This window comes from Malurus melanocephalus, unplaced genomic scaffold (assembly GCF_030028575.1).
Source record: "Malurus melanocephalus ecotype Western Australia unplaced genomic scaffold, MMel_1.1 scaffold_945, whole genome shotgun sequence".
NCBI classification, from domain to species: Eukaryota; Metazoa; Chordata; class Aves; order Passeriformes; family Maluridae; genus Malurus; species Malurus melanocephalus.
In genome coordinates, this window is record NW_026624177.1 from 54,087 (window position 1) to 67,669 (window position 13,583).

The following is a 13,583-nucleotide window of genomic DNA, read 5'->3' on the forward strand; positions in this document are numbered from 1 at the left end:
TATGTTCTGGTTTGTTTTTTTTTTTTTAAGTTAAACTGCGAAAAGATGTCTGCTGCCTTAAATCCCCTTTCCGTGCTGCAGAGCACATCCCTGGCTGGGGTGGCTGCTTTTAGTACCCCAGCCCTCCTGCTGCTCAAGGATGAGCAGGTAACRCTGGGATATTGCCAAGAGTGGGTTGATGAAATCTGCCTTGCACATCAGAGACCTCTGTGCCTGTCCTGTTCTTCCCAAGGTGACAGCTTCCTTCTGAGTCAGTGCTGCCTGTGCCTAAATAAATACCTTTTGGATTAGAACATTTTGGCAGTTACATCCCAAAATAATAGTTTTTATGCATGGTTTTTGTTTTGGAATCTGTATGTTCATTTTGTTARTTCTCATAGTGTCAGAGTTTGTCTGATGCCAGGGCTTCTCTGTTCCAAAAGGCCTTGAATTGGAGAGCTCTCACATTATGAGAAATGTTACCTGCCTACTAACGAAGTAATATGTTGGAAGTATGCCTTATACTTCCCTATTTTCATCATGGGAGATRTTGGGTGTGTGGCTGGGATTCATCTCACCTAAAACCTGCATTGTAAACACTTGTATGATATTGTTCACCTTCAGATGGGTTTCAAGTGTCCCAGATGGACTGCTCCCTCAATTCTCTCTGTTGATTGGAAAAGGAAGCCTGTGGCCACAGTTGTACAAGGTTAGAGAAAACATAGCCTGTCTTAAGCTCCCTAATTAAATTAGTAACTTAGCAATGGCTCTAAGTAATTTTAGATTTGAATTTTTTGTTCTTTCTATATATTGGGTAATGCTTTTGTGAAGTGTAAGGCTAGAACATGTACTATGAGCTGTCATGCTGGCAGTGCTCAGATACATCTTTGGAAAATTCCAACCATTCAGCAAGGTTAAACCATTCCAGCATATCTTATTGGATATATTGAGAGCAATCCAGGAAACTATACTTACCATATCCCACAAAGGAAAGAGAAGAATAAACTGCTACATTCACGAATTTCAAGGCTTTAGCTTATACATTATTTGATGATTTGCAATGAGATCAGTCAGCAGTGTGACTTATTTTGCAACTAAAATGTTTTACCTCTTTTAAATTTGTCTAACATTACATTCCTGTCACTGGAGCTTACCACATCTTTTCAAAGTCTTGACAGGCACCTGTTCTTGGATGTCTTTTCCATTTGCAGATACCAGTATGCACATCATCTGTKAAATTTCAGCAAGCTAGATATAGCCAAACCCCCTAAAACACGTACTACAATGCTAACCTTTCAGCATCTAGATCACTTTCTGTGACACACCTTTGAGCACTGAAGTATTTTGATGTYGTAAACAGAGACTCCAAATTAGCAAGCAAATCTTAGTATTACAGTGTTGCAGGGGAACGGGGTAAGGACCACGCAGACACCAATATGGTGAGCAATGATCACTTTATTTCTGAGTTGAGCCCCTTTTATCTATTTAGTAACAGCACATAAACTAAGCCTTCCACATAAATGGCAGTTGTTTATTGTCTGATTAGCAGTCTGTTCTTGTCAGTATATGATTGGTGCATTATAATAGTTGCAGAAGCGACTGTGCCATTAGCCTTGCAGTTTCTTCACTCAGCATTTTGCATCCGTCTCAATTGTCTTTTGTTCCTCATTCACGTTCTTTGCCCTTTGTTTCTCTATATCACGGTTTTCTTTCCCTTATCCCAGTTTCATGGTCAGCACAAGGTACATGCTACACCACTGTAGTCACATCCTCCTCTTTSTCATCCTCCTCCATSTCGTAATSTGGGTTGCTCAGCAAGAGCAAATTGTGGCCCCTTTCCCACAGAAAGACGTACAGAGGTGAGACAACTTCCTACCTTCTAGTTTGTCTTCCCCTGACAGACCCTCAAAAGGTTATGCTAAACCTTCTTGCCATAGCATTTTATCGAGGTTTCCTATTCGGACAGTTTTCTGTACATTCTCCTTTGATTACTTCCAAGGCATTTTTTAACATGAGGATGTAGCCTGTATTTTTTTTTCACAGATGGGTTATGGTCCAGTTAGCTACAGTGACATTATTTTGTTTGACTGCAAGGCAAGTCAGTGGTTCTGTAACAGTAAAGTTGTTGAAGTAAGTTAATGTMTTATGTGAGACTGATATAACCTTATTTTATACATAATCTAGTAGACGAAGGTGTAAATTTACAGTATTTAGTAGTCAACATCTCTCAACAATATCCTTATTTTTGGAAGCATTAGTTCTTCACACTGTAAGTCTTGCATTCTTATGGGTKTCTTTGCATGCACTTGCTGCCGAAAAGCAGTTTAAATGTGGAACAGCACATTCATCTCAGATACATTTGTAGGTGTATTTACAAAAACTAACAGGATCTGTTTTAAGAAAATGGGGCTTTGCTTATTGCCCTCTTTACACAAACACCAATAAAACTATTTAAGTATAAATGACGATGCCAGAAATGGATGGTCTCCAAGAGTGAAGCCAGATGYTGGGCATTAGAGCAATCAGAAAACTCTCAGGCATAATTTTCAAGAAAACCATCATAAGGACAATAGGTGAATTTGCTTTGAATTTTCCTTGAACTCACACAGAATCAAATGGAATAAATCTGCTGCAAACAAAACCTTGTATTTGATTTAAGTACAAACAAGTGTCAGTTTTTTTAACTTACTGAGTAAAAAAASAATGTTAAAATAAACTGTTGTTATTTTAAGGCCATACTTCCTTCACTCCTTCCTGCTTCTTTTCTTYCCTTCTTCCCTGTGTACTTCCCTTACTCCCTCCTTCATTTTGGCTGACAGTATAAAAGGCCTTTCTGGGTACTGCCTCAGCACTTTCTAATGAAGATCTAATTTTCTCTGAAATTCCCTTAAGCACAATTCCTTAGAAYACAGGAATCTAGAGCTGGAGTGTGTTAATTCCTGAGAGGACAACTTCTAGTCACAAACAGTTCTTCCCCCCCTGCTGTATGGCCTGACCGAAGCACATCCCATGCATTCTGAGCCTCTCATGTGGGGTGAGGATGAGCAGCCTCACTGGATAATGTTCCCTTGTTGGAGCTACTGGAGCAGGGACAAAAGCCACAGAGGGAGCTTGTTGATCCTTTGCTTGTAAAACTGAAGGTTRGATTTGTTTGGGAAGCAGAGTAGAGGGAGGAGAGCTAGGGAACATATCTTGGCTGCCTGTAGTTTAAWCAAATTCTTTGCCAGATAGTCGGGGTGTATATTTACCAAGCCTCCAGTTAATTAAGGAGAACTTATTTGGGACTAAAAGTGCAGATTGTAACAACTGACAAGATGCAAAAGTATGCAAAGTTGTTAATTGTACTATAAAAATAACTTGTTTTCTGAGATWTTACTTAGCATTTTAATCAAGAATGGCTAAAATGTTCATATTCCCTGTGAAGGAGTCAGATATTAATAGAAAAATAATAATTTAGTAATAATAAATATACAGTCTTGASAGTAGTGATGAATCTTTCCATGTCTACATAGTTATTTCTGTTGTTCCCAACATATGATGTACTAAAAATGATATATTAAATATATATATGATGTATAAATTATATAAATATGATGTATTAAAATTCTATAGGCTTGTTTTAAATAACTGCTGAAAAGAGTAGTAATTACAAGTTATTTGATTAAAGTAGTTGATTTGTACATCCCAGTAGCTGCCTACTCCATATGCTGTGGTTTAATACATTTGCTTTCTACTAACCRTAGATTTCTTTGAAATTTTTGTGTTTATGTTTAACAGGATGAGCTTGGAGGGAAACGTATTTATATTTAAGTTTGTGGATATGTTTAATAATAAATTAATTTTCATAAGGAAATMATTTGCTCTGTGAATGCATTAATTAGGACATCATTTGGTCAAATCTTCTCTCTCTGCCCTAGTAATCTGAATCGTGTTTTTACCAATATTCTGGGATGACATAGTGGASGGATAAAAGATACAAATTAAATCAGTCAGAAGGGGAATGTGAGCTAGATTGCAGTTTCCCTGTTATAACTCTAGGCACTGGACAAGTAAGCCTAAAGAACTGCCAAGATGCTGCCTCATGCTTTGTGTGAGGTTGGAAGGTCACCAGATGATAACTGCTGGGGCACATGGGCTCACTATTCTTGTCTTACTGTCCTTGGGGACGGACAGCTCATATGACATCATAACAAGAGTGCGCTGTGGTATGAGAACATAACCCTTAAGCCTTTTCACCTTTGCACTATGGAAGCTTTTAGCACTTTTTCTGTTTTTTTATCACCTGATTGGCTTTTGCCTTCTGACTGTATCACCATATTGTACGTAAGAAGCCATGACCATCACGGCCCCTTGGTTTCTAATTTGCTCTTGCTGTGCTGCCTGTGAAACTGGCAGAGATTTAGCTGTGCAGGGCTGGTTGAGGATCATCAGCATCCTATAGAGTAGGGTGGATGGRTGGAGTTTGGCATCACAGACCTCATATTTGACATAATGTGTCCAAGGACACATATCGCCTCAGAAATGAAAGAAAATACTTAGGTAGGTAGGCAATTAGAATACAAGGTTTATGCTATTACGTGCCATTATATTTTTGTGTCTGCTCTCTTCCTGGTAGTGGATATAAAAAAAAAAAACCCTTATAAACATGTTAAGAGACTCAGATATTTTGAGTTCAGACCCTGTCCAGCTGCCATATGACTGGAATCCAAGGTTTCCCAGGTCCTGGGATGAGTGCTCAAAAATGTGACCTTTATATGAAAGACCTCTGAAAGCAGTTGATTTTTTTAATCCTGCATAAATCATGACACTTTAAAATGGAAATTCATTTTAGTGCCTAAAGCCATTAAAATAGACCATCACAATAGAAAATGTTTTAGGTACACCTCTTTCCTTGTCATTTGTGCTTGCCTGGTTCAGCCATCACACTGTGATAGCTGCTGCTCATCTGGTCGGGGGAGTGTTGCTCTCAGTGTAGCTCTGGATCATTTAATATATAACATTAGGCAAACACCGAAGCTTGTGACCTTGATCTTAACAAAAGTTTGGACAAAAAAAGGAGATGAAAGAGGGAGGCCCAAAAGAAACTGCCCCACACAGCTGCTTGCTCACTCCCTACCAGCAAGATGGGGGAGAGAACCAGAGGAGTAAAAGTGAAAAAAAATCTCATGAGCTGAGATAGTTTAATACGGAAAGCAAAAGCCACACACATAAGCAAAACAAGGAATTGATTGATCATTTGCCATGGGCAGACAGGTGTTCAGCCATCTCCAGGAAAGCATGTGTGACTTGGGAAGTCAGATGCCACCTGAATGTCCCCCCTTCCTCCCCCAGGTTTCTGTGCTGAGCATGACACCATATGGTATGGGATATCCCTTTGGTTCAGTTGGGGTCTGCTGTCCCAGCTGGGTTCCATCCCAGCTCCCAGTACACCCCCAGCCTCTTGCTAGCAGGGCAGTACAAGAAACAGAAAATGCCTCGCTGTGCAAACGCTGCTCAGCAATAGCAAAACATCCCTGTGTTATCAACCCTGTGTTCAGCAGAAATCCAAAACAAACCCCATACTAACTACTGTGAAAAAATTTAACTCTATCCCAGCCAAAACCAGGACAGCACATTACTACAAATCCCAGGAGAGCTCACCAGTTATTTTCCAAAATGCCTGTTAGAGTCAGGAACTTAACTTAAACTTTCAAAGGAAAATAGACATTGAAAAAATTGATGTCAACTAAAATGTCCCTGAAAATAGGAGGAAATGAGTGCATAGCTGTCCCCTGCAAGGCACAGTAACCAGACAGAGCACTGCAGCTTGCCTTGCACGAGGAAGTTGTCTACAGCTCCTGTCAGCAGAGGGATTGCCTTTCCCTGCCCGTGGCTCTGTTGAAATTGATACAGCTCACGCTTCACTTCTGAGCTGCACTGGGAATCTCTGAACTCCTGCTAACTAAGCAGACCTCGGCTTCAGAGTAATGCCCACTCTCAAAAAAGCAATCCCTGCTCTGATGTTAGTTGGATTATAAATTGAATTTAGCCAAACATATGGTTATTTTCCCAGATCAGATATGAGATTTCTTTATTTTGAAAATGGGAAGGTTTGTACATGAGGCCATTAACAGATCCAAATTCCAAGTCTACTGGTCTTAACAGTACTGTTCATTTGGGGATACAATGCACTTCCTAGCTGTTTCTAAATCCACAGGAACACAAATTCTGCACTCAAAAAGTCAAAAGAACCTGTTCTTTGAGCTTGAGTCTGAGATTCCCACTGTCCTTCTGAAACCCCACTCTCAGACTAACCCTTTCTTGTGACACAGCATCCATACAAAAGATGTCTGTCCTATAGGGACCCAGCAATAAAATAAAAGCCTTTTATTTGTTCCCCCTCCATTTCATACACTCTCAATCCCAGAATGTCTTGAGACTTGATTTTCTTAAGGATTACTTTGCAAGCCTTCCTCCCCATAGAAAGGCTAATGAAACTCATTAATTCCTGGAGAGGTCAGTGGAAGCTAAGCAGGGATCCAGAAGTGACACATAGTCCTTCCATGTGGCCTCATCGGTGTTGAGCAGAGGGGAAAGGTTACTGCCCCGACCTACCGGCAGCATTCCTCCATCCTGTCTCAGGACAACAGGAGTCACCTTTGTGGCATGGACGCATCACTGGCTCATGATGAACCTTACATCCACCATGCCACTGAGGTCCTTTTATCCAAAGGTGCTTCCCAGCTGGGGTGCCCAGCAGGTACAGATGCTTCTTGTTACAGAATCACAGAATGTTCTCAGTTGGAAGGGACCCACAAGGATCATCGAGCCCAAGTCTGAAGGGAATGGCCCATACATGAACCCATAATCTCAGTATTATTATCACCATGCTCTCACCAATCGAGCTAATCTCGAGGGCCTGGTGTGTGGGGCTGTTCTTCCCCAGGTACAGGACTTTGAAATTCTCCATTTTGAACTTCATGAAGTTCCTACCATAAGAAACATTGAAATAAAATAAATGTCTTATAAATAAGAAACCATTTAGATAATTAAATATTATAGAGGAAGAATGTATTTGTTGTATTTCTGTCTTCCTAGAATATTACCTATGCCTAAGTCATTCCTGATAGACATTTGCCTTTGTTTTGATGAGCTTCAGAAATGAAAACTTGGCAATTTCTCCCAGGCACTTCTTCACTCTGAAAAGGTTTTTCCTGATGCCTACCCTGGAATTTTCCTTGCTGTAATCACTGCTTTTCCTTCATGATGGTTTTTGAAAATCATCAAGTTTCCTCTCTCCCCTATGAATCGTCCCTTTACTAAGATCAAAAAAACCCACTTTATCATATATTTTTGATTTTGGATCTTTTATTATACTTGTTACATTCTCCAGTTTTTGTGTATCCCTCTTAAATGCATGGCCAGCTGCAACACCATATTTATGGCCTCACTTGTGGTCTGGGCTTTTGGTGATGATGGCTCCTATAGAAATTTCACACCCCAAACCCCCTCCCCTTCAAAAAAACCCCACAAAAGAATCTAAAATACCTTAGCCATGCAAAAGACTCATTGTGCTCACCAACTTAATTCAGCTTTAAACCTAACTATGCAAAAAACAGAGACCTGGGCTTTGATTTGAGTAGAAAATTTCTATAGGAGTTTTCTTCCTCCATTTCTGAAACAATATGTTTCAGCTGTGGTGGTGTATCACTCCTCCTCCCCAGGCTGCTCTTCGACCTTGGGAATTCTCGTTAGGCCTCAGCCTTGATTAATGACTCTTGGGCAGTTAAACTCCTCTTGAGCCTATCATAAACATTGTCTGTTCCCAGGAACTTCTGTTGCCTTAGAAACTTCTGTTTTCTAACAGATAGCCTTGGAACATTATCTTGTCTGAATCATAGCCCAATTGGAACAATATTGTTACTGAGGAAAGTTCAGTAATTACCACCTTGGATAGTAATTGCAGCCAGGATGGGGATTGGCAGATGATTACAGCCAAACCTTTTGTCACCCTCGAAACTGCAATCCTGAGTGAGGCCCTTTGAGCTCCCCTGGGCTGCAGCATCTCCCTCTGAGTGGGGTGCTTCTCAGAGCTTGCCAACTCTCAAGCTCAAGATAATTGAAGGATCATTGCTGAAAGGTGATAATGGAGCCTGGGCTAGTAATACCCATCCCCAACTCCTTTATTATTTGAGGCATTTCACTGAACTTGAGGAGAATTTTTAAAAGATACCTTTGTACATAATTGTTATGTCTGTGTGTGAATTGATGTAAATATACAAGTGTACTGTGAATTTTGCCATCTCTGATTTGTAGTTAAGCTGTGATTATCGTAAATCCTATTGTATCATTCATTGTTAAATCAGTTAATTAGGAAGGGTTGTTAAACCCTTTAGAGATAAGCTGTTGACCAAGTCTGTACTCAGCTGCATCTAGGCTCCTTTAGGAGTTTAGAAAGTAAGGGGTCAGCTCTGACCCTTGTGACTCAATGGGAGAATCTCTCTCACCCCTTTGCCCTTTTGTGACCCTGGTCTCCATGTAAAGTGGTCCTAATACAGTTTTCCTTTGTGTGCTTTATCTGTGTAGTAAGTAATAGAATGAAACTCATCACCAAGTTTTATGTCATGCTTTTGCAAATTTATATTACATGTGATTTTGCTAATACCTTTGATTCTCTAAGTGACCTAAACCACTCATTCACAACATCAGCTAACTGTGATTTCAAGCTGTGTCACTGCATTTCTTGCAGTCCATCTGCAGAGAACTTCACATGTACACTGCATAAAAGTAGGGGTGGGCATCCATTTTAGATATGTCATTTTGACTACCTCTGTACTCAGCAGAAAGAGGGAGGACTCCTGGAGGATGATTCATCCTGGGATAGTGTAAGTATCAAAAATACAGTGGAGACCTTTTGCCTTCTGAGAGCATTCTCTCTCTGCAGTAACCAGTGAGGCAGCCAAGTAAATTAGCTTAAATCAGACTTCGCCTTTAGGTGGTTAAATTGGCTGAGTGAAAGTAATTAGCAACAGTATTCTGTTGTGGAAAATCTTGTTACTAATGCAAAACCAGACATTAATGCAAAAGATGACCTCATGAAATACTATCCTGCTGACTGCTTTGTCAGTGTAACTGAACAAAAATGCTTGTAAAAATAAAAGAGACGTAGTTGTGGGCTATCTACTCAATAAACTCTACACACGCTTTGCAACTGGTGACCTATGGTGAATCTGCTGAAAATGCCAAGGGTCAAACTGCTGCAATATAAAGCAAATTGGGTGGTAGGAATTGGCTAGTTTTACAGAGATTAAAACAGCCCCTTGAAAAAGGTTTGCCTCAATCAGGAATCTGCAGCTCAGACCCATAAAGGTGCAATTTCTCCCAGTTTACATAGCACCAGTTTTTTATAGAATACATAATCCAGTGATTTGATTCTTCTGTAATTTCTGAGGTTAAGAATCCAGTAGGTTCCAGCAATAAGTGCACAGAAGTTGTTATGGTTCCTATTTTATGTTGGATTGTTTGGGCATGTTGTTCAAAGCCCATGATCTGCACAAGCATGACATTCCCAGGTATCTTACAGGTATTAAGCAACTGCTTATTGACTCACAAAATCAGCTTGTATTTAATGACCTCTGAGGTTAAGGATAAATATATTCACTGCTCCAGACACAGTACCCAGGATTGTTGCTGCCCAGCCAGGCATCAGTCACGACAAGGAGAGCTGGCTGTCCCACAGCTCAGCCCAGAGCTGCTGAGCTGCCACCGACCAACAGCTCCACTGACATTCATGGCACTGGTGACATGATCAAGAAGCTTCTGAATAGTCCCTGGGCCAAGGAGCCTTCATCTCTGTTTTAATTTAGGCTTATATAACTTCCTGTGCCAGTGTTTTCCCTCTTGAATCCTTGAGCTGCTAATAATCCAGGCACACCATACCTATAAAATTTATTTTCCTTGTCTCTGTATGGACTCACAGCTCATTTTCAGCAGTCTGAGCAGAGGCTGTGCAGCTGTGGTGTCAGAGGATCCTTGGTGCACAGACTGCTAAAGCCCTGGGGATGGGGGAAGTATGCAACAGAGTACAGAAAGAAAGAGACAGGCTTCACGAAACAGGATATGTATTATTGAGGTGATGGAAGAGAGTGAATTTGGAAAGGGCAAAAGATGCCTTTTTTCAGGGCATGAACCAGCTAAACAGTAAATTTGGGAAGAAACTGTTTTTATACATCAGTTCTTCCATGACAGATTACGTTATGGTTTCTGTGGAAATTTCCTTTGCAGCATCTGGAACCAGCCACGGGCAAAACCAGATCACATTAAGTAGGTGCTTGGGGTGCTCCTGTATTTTCAGCTCCTGCACTTTGTGCAGATGCAGAGATCTGTGTGAGAAGACAGCCCACCTGTGCTCTGCATTGCCCTGGTGTTAGTGAGCAGACAGGGATAGAAAGTGATTGTAAAAGATGGATCGATGCCTACTAATATTTTTTGCCAAGTCATCCAATATTTCATTTTTGAACATTACAGATGGAAAACAACCCACTTTTTCTTAATTTGTAAAGGATATCTATCTGTTCCCATATGTATGTGGCATTCTTATATAACTGATGTCCTTGGTGATGGTGGAATGAAAGAATATTGTCACGTTAATCTAATGTCCCATTTATGGGGTAGTGCATGGTGGTCCTCTTGCTTGCTTTAGATTTATTTCAGTACCAAGGCTTTTTGGCTAGTGACTGGTTATCAGTCTCCTTAGCATTAGTAGAAGTTTGGGGTTTTTTTCTATCTTTTCTATTTATTATGTTGACTTTGTAGAACTTGTGTCTTGCAGTTGAAAAACAGAGAAAACTAATTTCCCTCCTCAAACACCATAAAACTCAAACTTTTTTTTGAAAGAAAAATGTCAAGAGGACATGTTTTTGTTACTTAAAAAAAGGACTCAGTTATTAAAGGCTTTCCTTCATGTGTGAATTTGTAGTAGTTAAAGCTGCCCTCAAGGTGGAATAATTCCAGTAATGCAAAAATGTTGCCTATGAGAAGCCAGCTGACTGAATCGAGTTAACCTTGCCTCACATCCAGGGAATTCCTTTATTCCTCAATCAGAGAGTTTCAGAACCATTAGATCCTGTTTATTTTTATGTGACTTCTCACATTCCTCTTTGCCTCCCTACAATCAGAAGATACTATTTATTATTTTCATATTCATGTAACAGTAATGAAGGAAATGCCTTCATGAAAGTCAGGAAATACTTTTGCTATGAAATCTGGAAAATTCCAGGCTAATACGTTCAGGTTATGTCAAGGCCTAAAATTTCTGTATACTTTTCTATTTCTTTGAGCACTACCTTCAGATCAGCAGCATCTACACTATTCTGAGACAGCTGGGACATCTGGATATCTTGGTTGAAACTGCCAGATAGCTGTGGCTAGGCAAATAAGGGAAATTAAGAGGATAAACTGTAAGACATTGTGTAAGAGTGAAAAAATACCAAGACCAAAGTACAAAAAGTCTTATTTTTCATCAAAAACAATGTGCTGTAAGTTTGCAAGATAGGCACCATATCAGCTTAGCAGCATTGTCCCCATTCCATGACATTTTGCTGTAAAGACAGGGACTCACAGGCTGAGTGGCAAATCCATGTAGCTGATCTCTGCTGGCTGCCTTTGCAGGCTGCTGCAAATACAACAGCAGCARGAGAATTTTCTGTTTGAGTTGGCAGCCGGTAATGATAAATTTTAATTACTGTAGATAGATAAACATCTTGGAGATGATAAAATTTCAACATGCCTTAAAATTGACAGTGATTTATCAAACACATATATTCATATATGGTCCTTTTCTGGAAAAAAAAAAAAAAGACGAGACCTAGATGTATGTACACCCAGAGGCAAGACAGTTGAAATTATCTGCCACCTTTGATAGCCACCACTTCACTAAGCAGTGGCTAGTCTATACTCACATGCACTGTGATCTTCAGGCAGTGAGGAAAAAAAGGAGCAAACAAACAGGAAACAAACTGGGGAGAGGGTGAGGCTGTGTGTGGAGCAGAGGACTGTAGGCGTGCTAGAGGAAAGAAAAAATGACGATCTATGAAAAGCCAAATGGTACCTGTCCTCCTAAATATAGAGTAAGCACTGTACTTCTAATGGTAAAGAGAGTTTAGGAATTTTGCCAGGTCCCAGATACTTCAGGGAGATCTTTATCCAGTGACCTGTTCCTGCATACTGAGTGGGTCACTCTGTATTCCCATCTGGAACAAAGTTACTCAGAAATCCAGCTCTCTACACCCCAGCAGTCACTGCTAGCTTTATAGCTACACTGAGCTGGAATTAATAGTTTTGAAACATCTGTGTGGAGTGAGGGGGACAGAGAGGGAAGAGTAACATGGTTCCTTATCTTTTCTCCTCTGATTTTAGTTTATTTAAATTCCCAAGTCAATCTAAAAGCCCAGAAATAGTGTTATAAATACCTATAATAAATAAAAGACACACTATCTTGTCAGGTTTGCTCTCCTGAAATTTTGTGCTACTTGTCTACAATTAGAGTTGCAAGGAAAAAGCCAAAAACTGAGACAAGAAACTGGTCAACCACATCAGATTTTAATATCATCTGAAACTGTTTTAGATATGATACTGCTGGCAAAAACTCAGCCCAAATGTGAGTGTTGCCTGACAATGTTCTTCCAGCTGACTATCAAAAGGTTGTTTTGTTTTTTTTGTTTTAAATGTGACTCTCAGTGTTTGATAGATTTTTTTTCAGTTTCAATCCTGACTTTTTTTTGTGGCTCCTGCAGTACTCTTGTTTTGATCCTGACCTCTGTGTCTGTAGTCCAAAATTGTAATAGCTTCTCTGTACTATTTTTTTTTAAATTCATTTTCATGAATCTTATGTAAAAAAACTTAAAATCCTTAATTCAGTATTTAGTTTGACAGTTTTCTCTAAGGATATTTAAATGCTATTTCCCTCAAAATTATGTATTTTTCAAAGGTCAGAACGTCAATATTTGGGATGTTGATGAAGTAAGCCTCATAATTAAAATAACACCAACCAGGAACTGATTTGTGCTTCTTAAGCTTTAGCCACTGTAAATGTGTGCAATAAGAAATAATAAAGCTCTGCCTCCCAGGGTCAGGATGTAGGGGTTTTTTGTAATATTAGTCACAGAACTGATTACTATCAAATCATATATCAAACTATATATTAAACTATTTTTGGTGCATCTTGAGCTGTTGATGCCACACCTTCTTTCAGACATGCTGGTTTGTGCGTGTATAATGAATTGCTTCTCCAAGAGCATAATTCTCTGCAAGCTACTGCAATACTAACAACAACAACAAGAAGGAAGGAAGGTAATTTGCTGCCTTTGTACAAATGTTCTCAGCCAAAAATGTATCCAGCGTACATAAAGTCTATTTCTTTTTTTTTTAAAGCCAGTTTCAGATGGTTGAAGAAATCTGTAATGCAGCTCTAGTCAGGCTTGAGTAGTAAGCACAGCTGGACTCCAGACACTGATTCACTCTCCAATTACCACTACCCAAATTTTTTTCCAATAGGCTCTTTTCTGCCAATAAATCTCCCAGCTTCCCACAATGTACTGTCAGGCTGAGATCACGTCAATGTAGAC